This window comes from Schistocerca serialis, chromosome 1, assembly GCF_023864345.2.
Source record: "Schistocerca serialis cubense isolate TAMUIC-IGC-003099 chromosome 1, iqSchSeri2.2, whole genome shotgun sequence".
NCBI lineage: Eukaryota > Metazoa > Arthropoda > Insecta > Orthoptera > Acrididae > Schistocerca > Schistocerca serialis.
Genome location: NC_064638.1, coordinates 1,216,167,032 through 1,216,192,498, shown reverse-complemented (window position 1 = coordinate 1,216,192,498; position 25,467 = coordinate 1,216,167,032). Strand labels below are relative to the sequence as shown.

The following is a 25,467-nucleotide window of genomic DNA, read 5'->3' as shown; positions in this document are numbered from 1 at the left end:
TCGGTTTCCGATTCGCGATCGCTATTTTCCACTGGTTCCATATTTAGGACCTTGCCTACCTTTACCATACCACAGATGGTTAGCATTATTCTCATATTATACTAATTTGCTGTAGCATGACAACATATAAGTAGCATCAGTTTAAGGAATAAATTTACGGCAAGACAAGCATCACGTGGGCAAACTAACTACGTCTACGTGATTACTCTGCTATCCACAATAACCTGCTTGGCAGAGGGTTCAATGAACCACATTCAAGCTGTCTCTCTACCGTTCCACTCTCTAACGGCACGCGGGAAAACGAGCATTGAAATTTTTCTGTGCGAGCCCTGATTTCTCTTATTTTATCGTGATGATCATTTCTCCCTATGTAGGTGGGTGCCAACAGAATATTTTCGCAACCGGAGGAGAAAACTGGTGAATGAAATTTCATGAGAAGGTCCAGTCGCAACGAAAAACCCTTTGTTTTAATGATTGCCACTCCAATTCACGTATTACGTCTGGGACACTGTCTCCCCTATTTGGCGATACTGCTAAACGAGCTGCTCTTCTTTGTACTTTTTCGATGTCATCCGTCAGTCCCACCTGATGCGCCTCCCACACCGCACAGCGATACTCCAGAATGGGGTGGACAAGCATGGTGTAAGCAGTCTCTCTGGTAGACCTGTTGCACCTTCTAAGTGTTCTGCCAATGAATCGCATTCTTTGGTTTGCTCCACCCACTATATTATCTATGTGATCGTTCCAATTTAGGTTATTTGTTATTGTAATCTCTAAGTATTTAGTTGAATTTACAACCTTCAGATTTGAGTGACTTATCGCGCAATCGAAATTTAGCTGATTCCTTTTAGCACTCATGTGAAAAACTTCACACTTTTCCTTATTCAGGGTCAATTGACATTTTGTCTCGTGTGTCGTTAATATAGGTCAGGAACAATAGAGGGTCCATAACACTTCCTTGGGGAACGCCGAATATTACTTCTGTTTTACTTGATGACTTTCTGTGTATTACTACGAACTGTGACCTTTCTGACAGGAAATCACGAATACAGTCGCACAACTGAGGCGATACTCCGTAGGCACGCAGTTTGGTTAGAGGACGCTTGTGAGGAACGGTGTCCAAAGTCTTCTGGAAATCTACAAATATGGAATCAATTTGACATTCCCTGTCGATAGCACTTATTACTTCATGAGTATCAAAAGCTAGTTGTTTTTCACAAGAACGATATTTTCTGAAACCGTGCTGACTATGTGTCAATAAATCCTTTTCTTAGAGGTACTTCATAGTGTTCGAATGCAGTACATGTTCCAAAACCCTACTGCAAATCGACGTTAGTGATATAGGCCTGTAATTCAGCCCTCGTTGTGGGCTATTGCTTGTGCAGCACACGAAGTGAGCCATATTCTCGAAAGGAGTGACGTATACAATTATTTAACACAATTCAGTCCTTAAATTTGAAATACGTCGTGGGCCATGTACCCAACCGACATAAAACTGCTACACGCAAATGTAAATGAGCCAACAATCATATCCGTACCTAGTGTGTTGCCATATACCTCAGTTCGTATGTTATTCAAAGCAAATTAAGTTATTGTTGTTTTCTGTGCTAGCTTTTCGTCAGTTTCCCCATTCTCAGCCTTTCAATGCAGCTTGTCTCAGTGGCTGATTTTCACACATGAAAAACAGAAAACACGATTAGTATATACAAAATACAAAAGCTGTGGTACGTACATAAAATGTTATAATATTACAAAAAATCTTAATCCTGAAACAGGTCAGCATCTGAAGTTTACGTGGCTTTTTTGTATTCATCGAAAGGAGCCGCTTGAGCGATGATGGAATCAAAATTCTTTACCTTCCACATGTGATTAGCAACTAAAGTTTTGATTATGCTTCTGAAGTATCTTTCTGAATTACCTCAATATTTTTCTGAATTGAAAAAGATTTAATTTACAGGTCAGAAGTCAATGTTGGTAATCAGTGTGTTTGGAAACGCGAGGCCGCGCCAGATAGATAATATTGTAACACAGAAAAGTGTTTTCAAAAGACTTCGCTTTAAAACCGCAGTTTCGCCTTTCAGTAAATAAACAGCTAACGACGGATCGCTGATGACTGTAGATCGTTGCGTTCCCAACGAATCGTCTCCAACTCTGCTTAAACGGCCAAAAATCGTTTCCACGACAGTTAAAATGAGAGGAATGATAGGTTAACCAGTTCACTGAAATAAACTGGCTTTGCATTAAATAAAATATTACTATTCACAAAATCCGTACAGAGTGGTTAATTTAGGGTAAATGTACGAAAGAGTGCGCTGTCCCAAAGAGAGCGCAGCTTCTGTTCCTACCGCCGACTAAGCTGAGCAGATAGCCACTGATGTAGTTGTGTTCAGAATGGTATCAATAACAACTCGTATAAGTTGTGTGAAGAAATCAAGTGTTTTCGAAGTGAAACAGGTAAGAATCACTTTTCACATTTCGTGATTTAGTTCTGGTTCACAGCACACGAGCAATAGCCTTTAATTCTTGATTGTATTTTGAAAGGCTGGCTTGCAGTCAACCTTACAGCATCCACATATTTCGCAAATGTGACGTTTGACTTCGCTTGGAATCATTGTTCCTGTAAGAAAGAGCGCGCAAATAACGTCCCGGAAGAGTGTGTGTGTCCTCTTTAGTGCACAATTACAAATTTGTACCCGCTTGAGTGTGTTGTGTAGCCCGAAGGATAGGTTTTGTTTCTGAATGACTGCAAATTAGGTTACCGCTGCTCATGGTACTAAGGAATCTGCTTTAAGGAAAATACTGAAAGCTGTGATTAGAGAATATAGATTTTAGCGTTTCCAGAGGACCAGGTCCAGTGCGTTAAGTGTGCGATATAGTGGCACGGACAGTGTTCTTCATTTGAGGGTCATATTGCGTTCATTTGTAACATTTGTTAATTGCGTAATCTTTGGACATACTTCGCATACTCTTAAGCGCAGTCGAACGAAAGAGTACACATTATCTGTTTTTTTGTAAAAATTATAAATTTGTGGTAAGATCTTACGGGACCACGGCCCTAAGCTTACACACTATTTAATCTAGCTTAAACTAACATACGCAATGGACAATACACACATAGACACACCCATGCCCGAGGGAGGACTCGAACATCCGACGGGGTGAGTGACAAGACGCTACCCTGCACGGCTTTTGTTATTTTTTATTTATTTATTGATTTTTTGAAAAGTTCAATAGAAGTATTAACCCTCTGCTACTGTAGTTTTCCGAACATGTAGATATTGCGTTAATAAAAATAAAGCTGCAATATTTTTGGGTTAACCATGGAACTATGATTGTTAATAAAAAGATAGTTCTTAGTTGATAAATCGATTGACACACAACATCGTTATATTTTGTGTACTTTTATTTCTTAATACTGTTTGAAATAAGTAACTTTACAGTTCGTTCAATAAAATTGACACTGCGTAATTAATATTTTTGATAACTATAATTACACAGTATCAGCGGTTGACGTTAAGGTGATTGTCATAAACTACTGAGGCCAGTTAATGTGTGATAGAACGCTTGAAAGTTTGGCGCACCAGAAACTTATGCTTACTGTATAGCTGTTGTTATCTATGAATAAATGAATGTCCATACCACATTCACCATGAAAATGTAGGTCAAAGAGTAGCACTTCGTCACGGGAATGTTGAAGCAAACTCACGTTAAACTGATTGACTAGGCCTGAGTCATGGTACCAAAAAGCAGCGCTGGGTAGCTGTGCGGTCTCAGGCGCCTTGTCACGGTTCGCGCGGCTCCTCTCGTCGGAGGTTCGAGACCACCCTCGGGCATCGGTGTGTGTGTGTGTTGTCCTAAGCGTAAGTTAGTTTAAAACACTGACTGCCATGGTACAGTTGGGTTACCGACCCCTTGGGGCCATTTACTTTTTTTCAATATCCTGCTTTAGTTTGCTCCAAGAAAACTTGTTAAGTGAGAGTAAAGTGAAACTATGGCATTTTAGTATCTTTATTTAAATATTTGTGTGTAAGTTACATATGAGTCACATGGCCCAGAGTAAAGGTTCCAGGTGTGTCATTTTCTATGCCACTAACAATTTTAGGTTTGTACTCCTGTAGTTTTTTCATCTCACAGCATTATTTGTGTACAGTTCCATTATTGCTTTCCTGCATTTTTTCTACAGTCCTTATGCAGTGTTGTTTGATCCGTAACAAAGTGATATTGTGGCAGAAGAAAACGTCTCGTAGGAGTTGTGAAGACGAACAAAGGCATGTACAGCAGCTTTTAGATGATGTTATGGACGTAAGTGATGGAGATTCTGTGTCTTTATTTGGTGATAGCTTGGACGAATTTTCGCCAGAGGAGACCAGAGCCGAAACCGGAAGTTCCGGTGATGAAATCATATCAGTGAAGGTGGGAAGATGAGTTTTATGTCCACATTCAGTCAAAGAAGCAGACTTCACAGCTGTAAAAACCAGGAAACAAAGCACCTCTAACCGTGTTAGTGGAATAACTACTGCAGTTGATTCAGGTTCAATTGAAGTAAGTGTAATATCAGAAAATTTTGAAGATGAAGATGACACACGTAGAACAAATTCTAATGAGATTGTCTGGGGGCCAGTTACGTATAAAAATATGAAGAACTTTACATTTATTCATTCCAGTTCTGGTGTAAATGCTTCTGTTGCACTAACTCTCAAAGACAAGACACCATACGATTTCTTCGAATATTAGGTAACTGATTAAATTTTAGAATATGTAACTCAACCAACTAATTTGCACATGGGAGTAGCCAGACGTAGGTGTAGAGTGTGCTACGAAAAAATGAAGAATGAATTTGGACGAATGCAAGCTATCAAAAAGTGCAAACAAACTGCATGGAAATGTAAGACTTGTGACTCATATTTTTGCGTACAGTGTTTTTTCATAAAGCACAGTGCACACAGGTGTTTGAGAAACAAAGTGGAATGACCCAAATTTTTCAGTTTCTTTGTTGTTGCAATTAGAGTTGAAGAACGTAAATAAAACTGTATGTGATGTTCAATCTACTGTGTAAGTAATATGTAAAATTAAATAATAAATAAATAATAAAAAGAAGAAAAGTCCAATACCACTGAGCCATGTGAGTTATATACAACTCACGAATTCAATGTCAATAACTACTCTTGAGCTCTTGAAAACAGTAGGCCACGAACGTAATTTGTTACTGGGGCCGTAACCTACTATAACATCGAGTCACAGCACTATCCTGTGGGTTACAACTGCACCACGGAGCTTTAAATGGAAAATGTCCGTGAGTTGTATTTCTCCACGTGGCCCGAAGAGAACACTTCCTGTGAGTTATATTTAACTCACGTGGTAGTCAATGTGTTAAGTTAGATTAAGTGTGTGTAAGCCTAGGGACCGATGGCCTCGGCAGTTTTGTCGCGTAGGAACTTACTACAAATTTCCAAAATAGTACCAAAAAATTGAAACATAACATAATCACCACCGGCCTGAAATAAACCTCCAGTCTGAACTATACACAGCGGGTTAAACGCTGTCGGTGTAACTCGACGCCTTGCATCATTTGAAAACAGACAAAATCGCGACTTCTGGCTACGCTGCGCGGCTCCACTTATATAGTGTCCATTTTTTATGTAGCTATGCTCATCGGAGACATGCAGTATTGTGCGCCGCTAATTCTTGCGGCCTATAGCGAATTAACCGACTACAAATGTCCATTGCAGTGATCGTTCGGAAGCTGGTTGAGACTGACCTACATTCGCCGACGGTAGCCATATTGGTCGGATTCGAAACCGGCAGGAACTGAAATGGTGTTTCACTTGTCTCGAGACGCGGGTTACTGTATCTTTGCGATCACTGTTCTTCCGCTGCGTTACATGCCTGTGAATGTTACATCATCCCCAGTAGACATGTTGAACGGCCCAAGTTGACACAATAACAATTCGGCAACTTCATTTCAGGAATGTTCGTGGGCACCTCTACACACGTTATGGCTTTCTCTCAAGTCTGCGCTGATTCTGTCCAACCGAATGACACATAAGCACGTCATCCTCTATACACCGGTGGGAGAGAGTGTAACGTCAACCGTTCTCGCATTGTAAACTAAGATATTATACGCGGGTAAACAGTATCTGCAGTTCACTCGAGATAGTCTACAAGAATCTTGGCAAAATATTTTATTTTCCAGACGGAGAGGCCCTATGTGCAGAACACCTCGTCGATTTTTGTGCATAATTGATCCCTTATCTCCAAAACGTCTCCACGCCCGTTTTTAAACTTCCGGTAACTACATGTGGTTCAAGGTTTGACGCATTACGTAGCTGCAGGAATTTCAGTTAAGTTTATTCAGTAGCTTATTCGTTCAGGTTACCGCTATTCGGACAACTGTATAGACTGTTCTCAAGCTAGAACGTTTCGCCATACTGCCAGGCAACAACAATTTACTCACTACATGCCAAGCTGGTAAATAACCTACAACAATATCCCGCTAAAAAGTGGTAGGCGCTAAGCGGAAGAGATTCCAATACAGAAAAATATAATACACAGATGTATTTGAGTTAATGATAAATGATACTTATTAGCATTTAAGGTTTATACACGCCTGGAAATGGAAAAAAGAACACACTGACACCGGTGTATCAGACCCACCATACTTGCTCCGGACACTACGAGAGGGCTGTACAGGCAATGATCACACGCACGGCACAGCGGACACACCAGGAACCGCGGTGTTGGCCGTCGAATGGCGCTAGCTGCGCAGCATTTGTGCACCGCCGCCGTCATTGTCAGCCAGTTTGCCGTGGCATACGGAGCTCCATCGCAGTCTTTAACACTGGTAGCATGCCGCGACAGCGTGGACGTGAACCGTATGTGCAGTTGACGGACTTTGAGCGAGGGCGTATAGTGGGCATGCGGGAGGCCGGGTGGACGTACCGCCGAATTGCTCAACACGTGGGGCGTGAGGTCTCCACAGTACATCGATGTTGTCGCCAGTGGTCGGCGGAAGGTGCACGTGCCCGTCGACCTGGGACCGGACCGCAGCGACGCACGGATGCACGCCAAGACCGTAGGATCCTACGCAGTGCCGTAGGGGACCGCACCGCCACTTCCCAGCAAATTAGGGACACTGTTGCTCCTGGGGTATCGGCGAGGACCATTCGCAACCGTCTCCATGAAGCTGGGCTACGGTCCCGCACACCGTTAGGCCGTCTTCCGCTCACGCCCCAACATCGTGCAGCCCGCCTCCAGTGGTGTCGCGACAGGCGTGAATGGAGGGACGAATGGAGACGTGTCGTCTTCAGCGATGAGAGTCGCTTCTGCCTTGGTGACAATGATGGTCGTATGCGTGTTTGGCACCGTGCAGGTGAGCGCCACAATCAGGACTGCATACGACCGAGGCACACAGGGCCAACACCCGGCATCATGGTGTGGGGAGCGAACTTCTACACTGGCCGTACACCACTGGTGATCGTCGAGGGGACACTGAATAGTGCACGGTACATCCAAACCGTCATCGAACCCATCGTTCTACCATTCCTAGACCGGCAAGGGAACTTGCTGTTCCAACAGGACAATGCACGTCCGCATGTATCCCGTGCCACCCAACGTGCTCTAGAAGGTGTAAGTCAACTACCCTGGCCAGCAAGATCCCCGGATCTGTCCCCCATTGAGCATATTTGGGACTGGATGAAGCGTCGTCTCACGCGGTCTGCACGTCCAGCACGAACGCTGGTCCAACTGAGGCGCCAGGTGGAAATGGCATGGCAAGCCGTTCCACAGGACTATATCCAGCATCTCTACGATCGTCTCCATGGGAGAATAGCAGCCTGCATTGCTGCGAAAGGTGGATATACACTGTACTAGTGCCGACATTGTGCATGCTCTGTTGCCTGTGTCTATGTGCCTGTGGTTCTGTCAGTGTGATCATGTGATGTATCTGACCCCAGGAATGTGTCAATAAAGTTTCCCCTTCCTGGGACAATGAATTCACGGTGTTCTTATTTCAATTTCCAGGAGTGTATGTGCTTGTTTTATTCACTACAAATCATCGTATTCAACTTATAAAATAAAATATTAATACTACGTTGTAATTGGAAAAGGTAAATAAAATAATTTTGTAATTATAATAAATACACACATGAAAAGTTTTGCATCAGCTCGGTTCAGAGAGTTCAGGAACCTGTACAGAAAATATGAATAGAGATGAACATAAACACCATTTCCGCCCTTTTTATTGCTCATGAAAATCACACATTGCTTGTTGTACCACCATACAGTGAGACCCTCAGAGGTGGTGGTAGAGATTGCTGTACACACCGGCCCAGATTGTCTCACTCTTCAACGGCGATTCGGCGTAGATCCCTCAGAGTGGTTGATGGGTCACGTCGTCCATAAATAGCACTTTTGAATCCATCCCAGGCATTTTCTATAGGGTTAATGTCTGGAGAACATGCTGGCCACTCTAGTGGAGCGATGACGTTGTCGTTGAGGAATCATTCACAAGATGTGCACGGTGGTGGCGCAAATTGTCGTTCATGAAGACGAATGCCTCGCCAATACGCTGCCGATATGGTTGCATTATCGGTCGGAGGATGGCAGTCACGTATCGTACAGCCGTTACGGCGACTTCCATGACCACCAGTGGTGTACGTAGGCCCCAGATAATGTAACCCCAAAACAGCAGGGAACCTCCACATTGCTGCACTCGCTGGACAGTGTGTCTGAGGTGTTCAGTCCGACCGGTTGCCTCCAAACACATATCTGACGATTTTCTGGCTGAAGGCGTATTCGACACTCATCGTTGAAGAGAACGTGATGCCAATCCTGAGCAGTCCATTCGACATATAGTCGGGCCCATCTGGACCGCGCTGCATGGTGTCGTGGTTGCAAAGATGGACCTCGCCATGGACGTCGGGAGAGAAGTTGCGCTTTATGCAGCCTATTGCGCACAGTTTGAGACGTAACACGACGTCCTGTGGCTGCACGAAAAGCATTATTCAACATGGTGGCGTTGCTGTCACGGTTCCTCCGAGCAATAATCGGCGGGCAGCGGTCATCCACTACAGTAGTAGCCCTTGGGTGGCCTGAGCGAGGCATGTCATTGACAGTTCCTGTCTCTCTGTGTCTGCTCCGTGTCCGAACAACATCGCTTTGGTTCCGTCCGAGACGCCTGGACACTTTTCTTCCTGGTGGCATCACTGGAACTGATCGGCGGTGGGACCCTGTCCGTCTAATAGGCGCTGCTCATGCATGGTTGTTTACAACTTTGGATGGGCTTAGTGACATCTCTGAACAGTCAAAGGGACTGTGTCTGTGATACAGTATTCACAGTAAACGTCCAAGAGTTCTGGGAACTGGGGTGATGCAAAACTTTTTTGATGTGTGTATAATACGATAGGTGTTCGGTAAGTAATGCAACATATCTTTCCTCTCACCCAGAATCACTTGAAAAAACGCCGAAGCGTTTGTGATACAGCGTGGAATATTCCCACTTCATCCCCTATACTAGGTCCGATAGGTGTCGGCATTGTATGTAGCCTACAAAATGATGTCTACAATTGAGGTGCTTTCCAAGAAAAGAGCTATCATTGAGTTTCTTTTGCGTTGAATAGTAAACCGATTTTGTGACATACAACAGGATCCTAATCAGGGCGTAATTATTTAGTTTCACCTTAGTGCTTCGGTAATTATGTTTTTGGATCTCTGCGTAATAATCTAATTTATTAGACACAATTCCTGTAGTAAAGTTTCGTAACGTGAGTCGATAGTCGTTTGTTTGTTTCGAAAGCAAGTGACCGCTTGTTAGTCAGCCACTAGATATCCGCTTATCCTGGTGGTTTAGTTTTCCACTTTCTTTAGTATGGATAAGAACTGTGATTTTTGCGTGTGCATGCGAGCCGAGTTGGTGGCACTTCGCCCTCAGCTCTAGGCTGTGACGGCTTCATTTACACAGCTGGAGGCTGCAGTGGATGAACACCACGTTTTGGGCCGGCTGTAGGTATCCAACAGACGTCCAATACGTCGGAGTTCCCCGATCGGTCCTCACCAGTGACGAGCCCAGTTACTGCTCGCAGTAAGGTTGACCCCCCTGCCACCACCCCCGCCCCCACCCCCGAGATCGAGTGGGCCGTAGTTCCAGGGCGTAGCAGGCGGCAAAAGACTTCCCAGGGGGCCGCACGTAAGGCCTCCCCAGTTAGTCTGACGAACAGATAACAGGTGCTGTCGGTGGCTGACACTGTCACTGAGCCGGATGCCATAGCGTCTCCTGTTTCAGAGGAAACCTCGCAGCCTGCAAGATCCGGCCAATCACAGAGGGTAGGATTATTGGTAGTTGGGAGCTCCAACGTTAGGGACATTACGGGGCCCCTTAGGGACTTGGCTGACAAGAAGGGAAAGAAAACCAATGTGCACTCCGTGTGCATACTGGTGGAGTCATTCCAGACGTGTAACAGGTCCTTCCGGATGCCACGAAGAGCAGAGGGTGCAACCAACTGCAGGAGGTGGCTCACGTCGGTACCAATGATGTTTGTCACTTTGGATTATAAGAGATTCTCTCTGGTTTCTAGTGGCTAACAGAAGTTATAAAGGCTGTCAGTATTGCTTTTGGGATGAAAGCAGAGGTGACCATTTGCAGTATAGTCGACAGGACCGATAGCGGAACTCTGGTACTGAATGGGGTGGAGGGTACGAATCAGAGGCTCATACTGTTCTGTGACCGTGTAGGCTGCAGGTCCCTCGACTTGCGCCAAAGCGTGGTTGTGTTTTGCGTTCCGCTGAATAGTTCAGGAGTCCACTATTTGCAGAAAGCGGCTACACGTGTAGCTTCATTCCGGAACCGCGCTCTGCCTCGATCGCAGGTTCGAATCCTGCCCCGGGCATGGATGTGTGTGATGTCCTTAGGTTAGTTAGGTTTAAGTAGTTGTATGTGTAGGGGACTGATGACCTCAGATGCTAAGTCCCATAGTGCTTAGAGCCATTTCAACAATTTTTTGCAGAACTGGACGTCTCTGTTGGTAGTACTGAAACAGTCGTCCACCAGGTGGGATACTCAAAGGTCTGTGCCCCCTGCGTTCCTCGACGTCTTACAGAAGACCATAAAGAGCAACGAAAGACCATGTGTTCGGAGTTACGAGACTGATCGTGGCATTTGTTTGTCGAATATCGCCACAGGCGATGAAATATGGGCTTAGATTTCGAATTGGAAACAAAACGATAATTCATGGAGTGGCGCCACACCACCTATCCCCCTAAGAAAAAGTTCAAATTTGCAACCTCAGCCACTAAAGACATGGCGCTGGTCTTGTGGGACTTTCAAGGGGCTATTCTGTTTGATGTCCTTCATCATGGTTCAACGATCACTTCTGAAGTGTATTGTGCTAACCTCAGGAAAATGAAGAAGTCATTTCAACGGGTTCGTCGCTACAAAAGTGCGTAACTAACTTCTCCTTCTGCATTACTATGCAAGACCTCACGCAGGTCTGCGAATCCGAGACTGTTCTTCCTCATCACCCTCAAAGTCCTGATTTCGCACGTTCCGACGTCCGTTTCGGACAATGAAGGGTGCACTACGGGGGAAGCAGAATATGTATGATGGGAATGTTATTGACGCAGCTCGATTTTGGTTCCGACGTCGACAAGAAGAGTGGTACTCGCACTCCCAGGAAGGTGGCGTAACGCCGTCACATTGAACAGAGATAGGGTTTTGTAGCCAAAATTTTGGGGAATAATGTTGTGTAGTGGAATCCAAAATAAAACCATGAACAGCTATACCACACCGCGGCATGAGACTGATGCTCACCGAAACCAACACACACATTAAGCGAGATACGTGGACACCTGGTGCCAGTTCTATAGCTTCTGTAGTGTCTGAAGTATGTACGTGAGCCGCACGTGCATCAAATTTTGTAAAATTGAACTGAATTTATGTTAAAAAATTTGCCACTCTTTGACTTACTTGCCCGTTCGCTTTCGTCTCGGAATCTTCGGCTGGCGTTTCTTCAATGACTTTGTTTTTTGACGTCTCGCCAGCACAAGTGGCTCTGTATTGTCAAAGATTCACCAGGATTGAAGGATGAATCATTAACAATACCAGCCAATCCGCTTCGCACCGACGTAACGCCAGAAAAATCATTAAGCGAATGTCGGCCGAAGATCCCGAAACGAAAGCCGACAAACAGTACGTCATAAATAAAGTAGTATGTGCAGTTACTGTGACATGTACGTTAAATCACTGTCACCTACAGCAACTTGTCGCTACAAACAGAGAAAACGACGGGAGTGGACCCTAGCAGGTGGCCGCTAGACGGTAGGTAAACAAGTCACTTGTTCCGGTGCGGTAGCGACGAAACTTGGCGGAGTCAAGACGCAGCGAGGCAGCTCCGCAGAGGGCCGGATAGTGGCGGAAGGAGCTGCTCCGGGGGCAGAGGTGGGAGGCGGAGGCGAAGGAGAAGGGGAAGAGGATGTGGCGGCCAAACTTCCTGCCCGCGGCCGGGCCAGGATAAGCTGCCCGGCAGGGGCGACGTCGCCCTCGATAAAGCTGTCCTTCTGGGAGCGGCGCGCAACTCCGCCAAGTGGCGGTTGCGAACTGTTGAATTGCTGTCCTGGAGGGCCGCAGGGCTCTCGTCCCGACAACTGTTCTGCCAGTCACCTCTGACCTCTCGCTCTTCAATTCCATTGAGGTTGTACCAACAGCAGAACCATTTTTATCTCTCAGTTCATGCAAAGATTTAGAGGTTTGTTCAGAAGTCCCCGATCTTCTGGCACAGAAAACAGTCCCAAAAAATTTCAAACACTTACTGGTTGCTCAATGTAGGTGAAAATACTGTCAGTAATGTTTCAGATTTCGAGGTAGAATGCGATAGGAATGATGATGGAAATAGGATCACATTTGAGGAAGTGGAGAAAATGGTCAATAGACTGCAGTGCAATAAAGCAGCTGGGGTGGATGAAATTAAGTCGGAACTCATCAAATACAGTGGAGTGACAGGTCTTAAATGGCTACACAGGATAATTGAAATGGCGTAGGAGTCGGGACAGGTTCCATCAGACTAGACGAAAGGAGTAATCACACCGATCTTTAAACATGGAAACAGAAAAGATTGTAACAACTACAGAGGTATCTCTTTAATCAGCGTTGTGAGCAAAATCTTCTTAGGTATTGTTGAAAGGAAAGTGCGAGTATTAGTTGAGGACAAATTGGATGAAAATCAGTGTGGGTTTAGGCCTCTTAGAGGTTGCCAGGACCAGATCTTTAGCTTACGGCAAATAATGGAGAAGTGTTACGAGTGGAACAGGGAATTGTATCTATGCTTTATAGATCTAGAAAAGGCATATGATCGGGTTCCTAGGAGAAAGTTATTGTCCGTTGTACGAGATTATGGAATAGGAGGCAAACTTTTGCAAGCAATTAAAGGTCTTTACATAGATAGGCAGCAGTCAGAGTTGACGGTAATTTGAATTCATGGTTCAGAGTAGTTTCAGGGGTAAGACAACGCTGAAACCTGTCTCCACAGTTGTTCATATTATTTATGGATCATATGTTGAAAACAATAGACTGGCTAGGTGAGATTGAGATATGTGAACACAAAATAAGCAGTCTCGCATATGCGAATGACTTAGTTGTAATGGCAGATTCGATTGAAAGTTTGCAAAGTAATAATATTTCAGAGCTAGATCAGAAATGTAAGGACTATGGTATGAACGTCAGCATCTCCTAAACTAATGTCAGTGGGAAAGAGATATAAACGGATCGAGTGCCAAATAGGAGAAACAAAGTTAGGACAGGTGGACGGTTTCAAGTACTTAGGACGCATATTCCCACAGGACGGCAACATAGTGAAAGAACTGGAACCGAGGTGTAGCAACGCTAATGCAGCGAGCGCTCAGCTACGATGCACTCTCTTCTGCAACAAGGAAGTCAGTACCAAGACTAAGTTATCTGTACACAGTTCAGTCTTTCGACCAACTTTATTGTATGGGAGAAAAAGCTGGGTGGATTCCGGTTACCTTATCAATAAGGTCGAGGTTACGGATATGAAAGTAGCTAGGATGATTGCAGGTACTAGTAGATGGGAACAATGCCAGGAGGGAGTCCACAATGAGGAAATCAAAGAAAAACTGGGAATGAACTCTATAGATGTAGCAGTCAGGGCGAACAGGCTTAGATGGTGGGGTCATGTTACACGCATGGGAGAAGCAAGGTTACCCAAGAGACTCATGAGTTCATCAGTAGAGGGTAGGAGGAGTCGCGGTAGATCAAGGAGATGATACCTGGATTCGGTTAAGAATGATTTTGAAGTAATAGGCTTAACATCAGAAGAGGCACCAATGTTAGCACTGAATAGGGGATCATGGAGGAATTTTATAAGGGGGACTATGCTCCATACTGAACGCTGAAAGCCGGCCGGAGTGGCCGAGCGGTTAAAGGCGCTACAGTCTGGAACCGCACGACCGCTACGGTCGCAGGTTCGAATCCTGCCTCGGGCATGGATGTGTGTGATGTCCTTAGGTTGGTTAGGTTTAAGTAGTTCTAAGTTCTAGGGGACTTATGACCACAGCAGTTGAGTCCCATAGTGCTCAGAGCCATTTGAACCATTTTTGAACGCTGAAAGGCATAATCAGTCTTAAATGAGGATGATGACTTACTGGTTATCAACATAACTTCCTGGCAGATGTCCACATGTTTCACAACGTCGACACCGTGATTCTATCGCCACTGTGAAACTGCTTTCGGGGTCTGTTTTGAACACTGGGAAATAACTAGGAGTTTTATCAGGCTAATAAGGAGGATGAGAAACCAAATGAGACGTTTTGACGAAGAAACTACTGCATTTATTTCGGCAGGTGCGGTGGTGCATTGTCTTCTTGAAAGACCACACGTGCAGTTGCACTGTCGCACATTGTCGGAATGAAATTTCTCTTCAGAACATCTTTACAGCTTGCACTTGTCGCCATAATAGCCCTAGAACACAATAAGTAAGCCAGTGTTATCCTATAGTATGACTACCCTCATTTTTTTCTGCTCTGGCACTTACCTGAAAAATTTTTGGTTGCTGTTAGCCCGTGCATGTCCACGGAGCTTAGAACCTTTTTGTAAGGACTGAAGCAAACGCATTTACGACAGATCCTCTGTTATGTTGAAAAGACAATCACATTCATGCCGTCTTCACGTTTCAGTATCGTCACCTGTCTGCATACGCGGCGCCCTTCCGTCTACTTTGAGGACAATTTCCGCGTTATTTGGTCATCACGTAGTAATTTGTCCACAGATAATGGTGAAACGTCAACTACGGAAGTGATGTGCTTCACAGACAATCGTCAGTTATCGAAACCGTGTCTCCGCTCGCCTGACTACGTAATACTGGCTGTAGAAGAGTCAGCGCATTATCACGTGTATCTCAGTGAGTCCCGTAACCCGATTTTGTATATGTGTCTGTCATGAAGCCTCAGATTTATTGCAGTTCTGTACACAACAGCCAGCAGCCATTTGCGCTTCCCTGAACTACAGCCAACAAGCATTACAGCATATGTTGAACAAAATCTAGATCGTAAATCAGTTGGTCCACTACTCTGGAACTTCGAGAGCTAGCGACATACCTTTGTTCCCTTTTACATCACAAAGAGTTTACAATGTGTATAATATTTTGCAGACACTGAAGCAATGCAAAGGGAATGTTCCGGTATTTTTTGCACGATACGCTGTCTGTTTGATGGTCTCCATTAGAGGATCTGAACCCGTTATTACAATCTGAAATGTTTTTGTGATTGTGTTCTAAGGAATTTTGAGAGGTCTCCTACTCATCCTGATAATGACTGTGCGCCTATCAAGCGCAGTATTATCAGTCGTGTGACTAGGGCCTCATGTCGGGTAGACCGTTCGCCGGGTGCAAGTCTTTCGATCTGACGCCACTTCGGCGACTTGCGCGTCGATGGGATTGAAATGATGATGATTAGGACAACACAACAGCCAGTCCCTGAGCGGAGAAAATCTCCGACCCAGCCGGGAATCGAACCCAGGCCCTTAGGATTCACATTCTGTCGTGCTGACCACTCAGATACCGGGCGCGGACGGTATTATCAGTATAAGTAACTAACATATGTTCTTTGGTGAGGTCCGCCTTTAGCGAAACACAATTTTGTCTATTATCCCAGGCATATTTCACTGCAGTTACAGGATCATCAGTGTTTTCTTTTTTTATTATAATTATGGCTGTTAAACATAAGGAATGTTATTTACTGTTTAAATACATTTAAATATTAGTTTCTAAATTCTAATTACAGATTTATTCAGAGTGTTCTGATTTAGAAACTAATATTTACATGTATTTAAACAGTAAAGAACATTTCTTATAATTAACAGCCATAATAACAAAAAAAACACTGATTTTGCTGCAACTGCAGTGAAATATGTCTAGGACAACAAACAAAATTGTGTTTTTCTAAAGGCGGACCCCACCCAAAAACATATGTTATTCTTAAAGCAAACACAGACAAAAGAGCTTCAACTTCAAGATGTGTATAAGTGAGATTCGGAAGGGAAGAGGAGATAAGTATTTAACTTCCCGTCGACAACGAGAGATGAAGCACAAGATCGGTTTAAGGAAGGATAGAGAAGAAAAGTGGCCGTTCCCATTTTGAATGAACCATCCCAGTATTTATAATCGAATATCGCCATTGCTTAAAATTTAAACGAAAATAATTAGCAATGGCATCCGATGACTTCTAGCATAAGAAGTCACCCTCGTTATACCAACTGCCTTGTCAAAGAGGGCAGAGGAACGGACAGAGATTCAGGACACTCTCTTCCTCTTGGGGTGGGAAATTTCCCGTAAAAGGCGGAAGAACCAGCACTGATCAACGGCATGAGGACGCAGAAGGCAAAGCAAACCGCTGCACTATTCACATAATATGTATCCACAGGACATGTGGGCTATAGTTGAAAAGTGTCATCATGATCTCTCCATTGGCACAAGTTCCCGAAATAGTCACCCATTCTGGTCTCCGGGAGGGGACTGCCAAGGGAAAAGCGACCATGAGAATGAATAAGCAACGAAAGGGTAAACTTTCTACGAGCTGAGGCGTTTGGTCCAGAAGTTTGAACGTGGTAGAGGTGCTAGAAATTCTGAAAATTTAAATGCTAAGGCTCAGTCTAGATACACTGGAGGTCAGGTAAGTGAAATGGAAAGAAGACAAGGATTTCTGGTCAGGCGAGTATAGGGTGATATTAACACCAGCAGAAAATTGTGTTGCGGGAGTTAGATTCGTTGTGGACAGGAAGTTGGGGCAAAGAGTGAGTTACTGTAAGCAGCTCACTCGAGGTGGAGGAAAGTAAGGAAGACTGGATTTAAGTTCCGTCGACATCCAGGTCATTTGAGACGGAACACAAGCTCGGATTTAGTCAAGAATGGGGAAGGAAATCTGACGTGCCCTTTTAGAGGACCGCTGTCGGCGTTTGCTTTGAGTAATTTAGGGTAATCATGGAAAACCGAAATCTAGACGTCTGGACGCGAGATTGAACCGTCGCCCTCCCGAATGCAAGTCCATTGTGGTAACCACTGCGCCACCTCGTTCCATCGTGATAACCAGTGCGTCACCTCGCTCGGTCGGTTTGTTCTCATGAGTATCGAGAGAAAACCAACAGCGAAAACGAAACTTCAGGTATACATGCCGACGCCCCAAGTAGAAGATGAAGAGATAGAGAGAGTGTATGGGGATACTGAAAGGATAATCCAGTATGTAATGCGCGTTGAAAATCTAATGGTCGTGAGGGATTCGAATGTGCATATAGGGAACGAAGTAGAAGAAGGCGTTACAGCAGAATATAGGCTTGGTAGCAGTAACGAGAGAGGAGAAAGAGTAACAGAAATCTGCAATAAATATTATTAGTAATAGTGAATGCTCCGTTCGAGAATCACAAGAGGAGGAGTTATACATGGAAAAGGCCTAGAGATATAGGAATATTTCAGTTAGATTACATCAAGATCAGGCAGAGACACCGAAATCTGATATTGGATTGTAAGGCGTACCCGGGAGATTATAGACTAAAATCACGATTTAGTAATGATGGGAATAGGTTGAAGTTGAAGAGACTAATCAGGGAGAATCAGTGCACAAAGAAGTGGGATACGAAGTACTAGGTAATGAAGAGATATGTTTGAAGGGATCTGTGGCTATAGATTCAGTGCTAAGGAATAGCTTAGTAGGCAGTTCAGCTGAAAAAGAATGGACATATCTAAACAGGGCAGTCGCAGAATTCGGAAGTAAAACCGTAGACACGAGGCAGGCAACAGCCGACAAGTGCTATTATTATTGGACAATCAGCTTGACAGCTCATACATCTAATTGCTGGCAAGAATAATATATAGAAGAAAGGAAAAGAACATTGAGGTGCTGTTAGATAATGAGTTTGGCATTAGGAAAGGTAAAGGCACCAGAGAGACTGTTCTGACGTTGCTGTTGATAATGGAAGAAAGACTGAAGAAAAACGACACGTTCATTCCATTTGTCAATCTGGAAAAAGCTTCAGACAATGTCAGATGGTGCAAGACGTTCGAAAATCTGAGAACAGTAGTGGTAAGTTGCAGGGAAAGACGGGCAATATGCAATATGTATAAGCACCAAGAGGGAAAATTAAGACTGGAAGACCAAGAACGAAGTGCTCAGATTAAGAAGGATGTTGTACTGCTCCTCGGTGGTGGTGTGTGTACCAAATTATATTTACTGCGCTAACCAACAACACCTGCTAAAGCGAATACTATTTATCAGTGTGTCAATCCTGGCTGGGATGGAACTGATACACAAAGATGACAGGTGTATTAAACGCGTAGCAACACCGTAGAGTTCCGCAACGCCGTGTACTATATCAGCTATCTGCGTGTCGTTGTGGGGATGGAAAGTTTAACCAAATGCCTACCACTTGCACAATAGCTACCGCCGAAGATGCAATTGGACCACCACTAGTACAAATTGGTTCCGGTTTTATCGGCTAGTGCTAGCTCTCGATTGAAAATTTTAGCTAACGCATCTGACTATCACAAGATTTTACAGGTTCGACCAGCAACCTAACACAAAAAGTAATCTACTAGTCGATGGAATCAAGCAGAAACTACAAGTCTGATTAGGATGCTCTTCTTAAGTCAATTAAACCAAACTCAACTGCGATGTGCCACACTTCACAGCAACGTGATCGGAAACCTCGCTTACGTAACCCAACACTCCAACGCTGATACCTTGGATTTATCTTATCTTTTTCCCAGCTTGAAAACTATCCAACGTGGAGTTTACGCGTTCCTTTTAATAGAACCCCAATGAAGCAATCAATCTAGACTGAACTTTCTTAGCTACCAGTTTCAGTTAGTTTAATTTTCGTAAGAGCACGCCAGCGATATAATTTTACGTGTTGACAGAGCGTTGCTAGTCAGAGATTATTAATCCTATACAGTCACTGCACTGGAGCTCTATCCTGGCTTATTTATTTTCACGAACACACACAATGGATAATGCTATTTGCACTGTATCAATGATAATGATTTATTCTACAACTTTCATAGTTTATTAATTCCCATAACTTAACTTTTCCACTTTTTATCATATGGGAGTCTTTATATTTTATGAAGTAACAGCTTTTTCATGAGATGAGAAAACATTTTATTTTCCAAGCACAGATCAAAAACTGACAAGAATAAACAACTCGTAACCAAGCCGACTACGGCAAAGATAAATATCTATCAGCTGCAGCTTTCACCCGCTGTTTTTGCCGCAGTGGATAAATGACGTCGCCACATCAGCCCCCCTCCTTTTGAAACCGGATGCACCAGGTATGTGGGGAAACTTGCACTTGATTTTTCTACCAGCTCTCGTGAAAACATCCGGTGCAGGCAATGGCTGCTCCTGTTCTGCACTTGCTGCTTCGTTGTCCTCTTCTGAAACTGAGGGCTCGGCGAGGCTATCTGCTGTTTCTTTGGCCTCCACGTTTGAGGGTGATTTTGCAGACCGAGGAAGAAGTGTACCCTCTTCGGTGTAAGCAGGTTTAAGCCGCTCAATTGAGACTGTCTCTTCTTTACCATCCTTATCGATTTTGAAGCTGTGGCTTCCTCTTGTGATTACCCTGTATGGTCCAGAGTAAGGCGAAACAAGCGGCGGGCGTACCGTATCATCCCTAAGCCACACGTGGGACGTTGCTTGCAGGTCTTTGTGTACAAACACTCTCCGATCTCCATGTCTGACAGGGTTAGTGGGTTTGATGTTTCTCATTCTAACGCTGAGTTATCTCGCGAATTGCGTGCATAGCTCAGGGGCGAACGGCTGTGTAGATACTGGAACGATAAATTCGCCAGGAACCCTCAATTGCTCGCCATAAACCAATTCTGCGGAAGAGCATTGTAAGTCCTCCTTCACGGCCGTTCTCAATCCGAGTAGGACCAGCGGGAGTGCTTCAGGTCATGAAGTGGAACTACACATTAATGCAGCTTTGAGCGTGCGGTGTAGTCGTTCCACCACTCCATTACTAGATGGATGATAGCTTGTGGTGCGTAGGTGGTTGCACCTGCACAGTAGTAAAAGTTCATTGAAAAGTTGGCTCTCAAACTGCCTTCCGCGATCTGTTGTTATGTTTTGTGGAACGCCAAACCTGGAGAACCATGAATGCAACAGTGATTTTGCAACCGACTCCGCAGAAATGTCTTGTATTACAACTACTTCTGGCCACCTGGTAAAGCTATCAATGATTGTGAGCAAATAGCGTTGTTCTGAAGAGCATGATAGCGGGCCCACAATGTCCACATGTATATGTGAAAATCTTGCAGATGGCGTCGGGAAGTCAGCAATAGGTGCAAAGACATGCCTGCTGATTTTATTACGCTGGCATGTTAGGCATGCACACGCCCATGCACGACAATCTTTTTGTATTCCAGGCCACACTACTTTGGAGGAAACTAACTTGACTGTAGCTCGTACTCCTGGATATGAAAGGTTATGTAGAGCACTATAAATCTCGCGACGATATTGTTCTGGCATGTAAGGTCGCTCCTTTCCTTTTGCTACATCACACCAAATTCCACCTGGAACATTTGGGACAGACACACGTCTGAGCTGCAGCGCAGTTCTCTGTTCCTCTATTGTAACCTCCTCACAAAATAAATTTTCGAATGACAAAAATTTGAATGACAATGAAAATCGTGCTAAGTGTATCCTACCAGCAATATAAATAATTTATCGACTTTGACAATTAAATGAGAAATAGCAATCTGAGCCAAGTGTAAGCTCCCCACAAAAATGTAAGTCAATTCAATGATAATGAAATCTCAGTGACAATGAAAACGCAAATAGACCGAAATGTCGATCTTAGGCCCTGTTCTTACCTCAGTAAAATTGCATCTGCTCTTATTTTTCGCCATAGCTTGGAGGAAATGCATCGCAAAAATTCTTTGAACTGAAGTAAATTTTTTCTTTAAGGAAATGCATGGGAAACTTTCTTTCAATAAAATGTTTGTTTTGTTAAAATGATTGGTTTGAAAACAAAATTATTATTCGGGCGATTCTTGAACAAATTAATTACACTTAAGATTCATTACATTATCAGATGAGCGCAATGCTGCTTCATTACCTTATTTAAAAAATATTCCTCGTCCTGAATCTTGACCAGAGGCCCATGTCGACGCCCGCCGACTCCTCACACACAACTCCGACTGTCTCTCGCGCGCTACTACATGCTCTCGCGACTCGCTACGTACAACTGAACTCTCTCGCAACTCGACAGCAACTGCTACTGCCGACTCCCTACATGCAACTGAATTCTCACGCGGTCAAGCGCAGACTAGCAACGATAAATAACTCTCTGGTCAGAGATTCTGTCATGCCTCTCTATCGCTGCTACTGAATACATACATGCTTCATAACCCTCCAGTGGGGGGGCAAAAATTTGGCAGCGATGGTGAGTCATTTGGACTTGCCATGAGCAACAAATTTTTTCTTAATTAATTAACTTTTACAATTCACAGAATATTCAGATGTAGAACATGAATTAAATGTGGTGCACATGCACCGAGTACAAAACATTTCAGACAATGACAATGAGTGCAGAACATGTGACATAAGTGCACAGTTACTGACGTTCAGCACAAGACATATTAACACATGACATAAGTGTACATGCACTGAAAAACTCTTTAGCGTTTTCATAACAAATAAACGCAAGGGTAAAAAAATCATGTTGACAAGTGACATAAGTGCACATGCACTGCAGTTGAGAATATATCAGCAAATCACAAAATGTATTAATAAATGGCAAAAGTGCACACGCACTGTAGTACAGAATATATCAGAAAACCACAAAATATATACGTAATGAGTACAAATGGCATAAAGTGCACACGCACTGAAAAACTCTCTAATATTTTTACGACAAATAAACCTAATGAGTACAAATCATGTTGACAAATGACAAAAGTGCACACGCACTGTAGTACTCTCTAGTATTTTGCTACAACAAACAAACAAATCAAGGAGTGTAATAAAGTGCCCATGCACTATAGAAGTCTTTAGTAATTTCAGGATAACTGATCTTATTAACAAATGAAAGGAAGTGCACACGCACTGTATATGACTTTTTCATTTTACAAGTATTAGGGAAGGAATAGGAGGATTGCGTCATCGTTGTAGCACTTAGGTTGCACGCAGCTGCACTGAAAGTCCATATCTTTCCACAGAAATACAACACCAAGTGAGACAATTTGCAGTTCTTTTCCCAGAAGTATTTATCAGCGTATCCAAGACACTGAAATGTCGTAGTAATATTCCCTGTTATTATTTTGGCAGTACATCAGGTACACCAAACAGTGGGACCATAATAACGTCTTCATCGCTCACTTTGGTGGACAGCATGTCGTGCCAACACCACGCTCTTACAAGGCACACCAACGTAGAATTAGTGCAGAAAACAAATATAGTGCTCCATGATCATGAGAATGGACAGGACAAATGGATATTGCAGTAATTCAGGGTAGTTAGCTCAGAAGGTGAAGGACATTAAGTCACATAGTAGTCTTCATTGAGAATTACAGTAGTAGTTTGCGGCATTCATAGGCCAGTTATTGAACATTTCTGTACCATGTATTTAGTATTACAGAATAATGTTCATAAAATTAACTGATTATAGCAATTATTGGCATCATGGGTAATCGTATTACAATAAACAGTGGCAGTCCTTGGCCAGTTACAAAGCATATTTAGTATGACAGAACAATGTTCATAAAATTAACTGATTATAGTGAACATTGGCACTTATTGGCCAATTATAAACCATCAGAAGTCATCATTGAAAAGGAGAGTCAATTATTGGCATAGCATTAACATAATTCATTGAGTTATACTAATTATTGGCACTCATTGGCCAGCAAGTATTGAATAGTACAACATTTTTAATTATTGGCAGTCATTGGCCTGTTACAAAGCATCAAAAGTCATCATTGAAAAAGCGAGCTAATGAATGGCATAGTATTAACATAATTCATTTAGTTACACTAATTATTGGCACTCAGTGGTCAGTTACAAAACATCAAAAGTCATCATTGAAAACAGGAGCTAATGAATGGTATAGTATTAACATAATTCATTTAGTTACACTAATTATTGGCACTCAGTGGTCAGTTACAAAACATGAAAAGTCATCATTGAAACAGGAGCTAATGAATGGTATAGTATTAACATAATTCATTTAGTTACACTAATTATTGGCACTCATTCGCCAGTTACAAAACATCAAAAGTCATCATTGAAAACTGGAGCTAAAGAATGGCATAGTATTAACATAATTCATTTAGTTATACTAATTATTGGCACTCATTGGCCAGCAAGTATTGAATAGTACAAAACACTGTTCATCATTCAGTATTATTCAGAACTCTCTTAAATAGGTAGCATTATTTGGAACTGGTGATACTTTTTTTTTCTTTTTGTTAGCAATGCATTGCTTTGGGTAATTATAAGGGAAAGAAAGAAGAGAAAAAGAAAAAAAATTGCTTCTGGGTTGTTCCTGTAAAATGAAAAATGTGTAACGTCATTCGTCATGAGTCAGCTGTAGCAAGGTTATGAAACAAGGAAGTATATGTAATGACATAGATTTAATGAACAACCGCTTATAGCACATTAATTTCATAAAGAATTTCTCCTGGAAAAATATATAAAAAAATTGATTCCAGAATGAGATTTTCACTCTGCAGCGGAGTGTGCGCTGATATGAAACTTCCTGCCAGATTAAAACTGTGTGCTCGACCGAGACTCGAACTCGGGACCTTTGCCTTTTGCGGGCAAGTGCTCTACCAACTGAGCTACCGAAGCACGACTCACGCCCGGTACTCACAGCTTTACTTCTGCCAGTACCTCGTCTCCTACCATTGGAAGGTAGGAGACGAGGTACTGGCAGAAGTAAAGCTGTGAGTACCGGGCGTGAGTCGTGCTTCGGTAGCTCAGTTGGTAGAGCACTTGCCCGCAAAAGGCAAAGGTCCCGAGTTCGAGTCTCGGTCGGGCACACAGTTTTAATCTGGCAGGAAGTTTCATATCAGCGCACACTCCGCTGCAGAGTGAAAATCTCATTCTGGAAACATCCCCCAGGCTGTGGCTAAGCCATGTCTCCGCAATATCCTTTCTTTCAGGAGTGCCAGTTCTGCAAGGTTCGCAGGAGAGCTTCTGTAAAGTTTGGAAGGTAGGAGACGAGGTACTGGCAGAAGTAAAGCTGTGAGTACCGGGTGTGAGTCGTGCTTCGGTAGCTCAATTGGTAGAGCACTTGCCCGCGAAAGGCAAAGGTCCCGAGTTCGAGTCTCGGTCGGGCACACAGTTTTAATCTGCCAGGAAGTTTCAAAAAATTGATTATTAAGCTGAAAGAAGAAATGCATTTTGTGCTGAAAAGTAGTGAACTTCGAATTAACAGGTAGAGAAATGTGTATAAAAAATGTGTTCCATAGCTGTCCTTTCCAAAACCTTCAGTCATCATACCATACGATATAAAACATACTGCCAAAACAAACTACAACAAATAGTTAAATAACTACATATCATAAATACATAAACTTCAACATCATCCTCATCTGTAAAGAAAAAACTTCATTATCCATATTATCATAACTTCATTATTATCATCACCTGTAAAGAAAAACTTCATTATTCATAGTAGCATATTTTTCATCACTACTCTTCATCAGCATTCATTATCATCTGCAAAAAATCACTTCATTACTCATTACACAACTATTCCTTATCTCTAGCATATTTCATCACTAAAACTAAGATGTGTAGTTCTGTCTGACAGCCTGCATCAATCGCCTTGTATTCTGAAAGAAAAAATTAGTTAAGACTGCTATTCTACGATGTATAGTATATTCTTGCTAATGCTTGTTAACTCTGATCCATTTACTCTTCCTCACGAGGTTTTTGTATCTTCTTTCGTCTATTCCGTAGTTGAAATTCCCA

The 25,467-nt window shown here is 43.2% G+C and overlaps 2 non-coding genes across 2 annotated transcripts; one reads left to right on the top strand and one right to left on the bottom strand.

Annotated features, from left to right (window-relative positions):
- Nucleotides 1-24,265: 24,265 nt before the first annotated feature.
- Trnal-caa (transfer RNA leucine (anticodon CAA)) lies at nt 24,266-24,340 on the bottom strand. Its single transcript has one exon. It is a non-coding gene; the product is annotated as a tRNA-Leu (tRNA).
- Nucleotides 24,341-24,455: 115 nt separating this feature from the next.
- On the top strand, nt 24,456-24,530 carry Trnal-caa (transfer RNA leucine (anticodon CAA)). Its single transcript has one exon. It is a non-coding gene; the product is annotated as a tRNA-Leu (tRNA).
- The last annotated feature ends 937 nt before the right edge of the window (nt 24,531-25,467 follow it).